This window comes from Galeopterus variegatus, unplaced genomic scaffold (assembly GCF_000696425.1).
Source record: "Galeopterus variegatus unplaced genomic scaffold, G_variegatus-3.0.2 Scaffold8665, whole genome shotgun sequence".
Lineage (NCBI taxonomy): Eukaryota > Metazoa > Chordata > Mammalia > Dermoptera > Cynocephalidae > Galeopterus > Galeopterus variegatus.
Genome location: NW_007734776.1, coordinates 82,524 through 83,684, shown reverse-complemented (window position 1 = coordinate 83,684; position 1,161 = coordinate 82,524).

Below are 1,161 nucleotides of genomic sequence, written 5' to 3'. Positions count from 1 at the left end.
CCGTGCTGTGAGGTACAGCAAGTCACTCCTTGACCCATCCTGTGACACACATTTAACCATGTTTGGGACTTTCTGTCTTCAATGGTTTGTTTGTTGTGATTATCAATTTGTCTGGATAGAGTTTTTGAATTGAGGCAGCTCAATATCCCTCTGTCTGTTTATAATTAGTGTTACTGTTAACTCAGTTTGTCTTTAAATAGTTATGGACGGGAGAAGTCTCGGTTAATGCTTTTTTGAAGTGAATTAAATGAGATTTCTGTACTTACAAATAAATAAATAAGTAAACAAGCTGCTTTGGAAAAAGGGCCCCTCATTAAACTTAGACTTCAAGGATGATGACACTGAACTATTTTTGTATATGTGATATTCTGTTTGGATCCTAAGCCCTTGAAACTCCTTACAGCAGAATCCCTAGTGACTCACCTCAGAATTCTAAGAAAGATTTCTTCTCCTGTGATCCAATTCCTTTTACTTTGTGGTATATCTAGGTGTTCAGATAGGATGAACAGATATTTTAGTTCAGGCTTCTGAGAGTGTTTCACTCCACCAGTACTCTGAGAGGAGAACAAAGTCGATCATTAGCAAATTTGACTCACTCAACTCCTTCAAAAATAATACAGCTGTGGAAGAGGAGGGTCTTATATGCTTCTGAGCCTTCTCCATCACATCTAAGAGAGGACTTGAAAGCACAACCAACAACAAAGAAGGAGCCATTATAACCAGGAAAGCTGTAAATAACCTCCCTCCTGGGTGATAGAAGGGAGACCAACTCCATTAATTGGTCCTTGAATTAGGCTCCAAGAACTCCCTCTTAGTTATTAATCTTTGGAGACATTTTTATTTCAACTAACCCTCTTTCACTATGAAAGAACCACGCAGTTGATATAGGCATTATTCCACCCTCATTAATCATAAAATAAATTATGGCATACGAACATAGGAATAATCCTCAGAGATCTCTGCCTGGAATAAATGCCAGGAAGTAGAAACTCTCGGCAAATCTAACTCAGACTCTCCGCAGCAGAAGGGTTCTCAATTCTCTACTTTCTTATTCTGTATAAACTTTTTCTTTCTTTCTCTTTCTTTCTTTCTTTCTTTCTTTCTTTCTTTCTTTCTTTCTTTCTTTCTTTCTTTCTTTCTTTCTTTCTTTCTTTCTTTCTT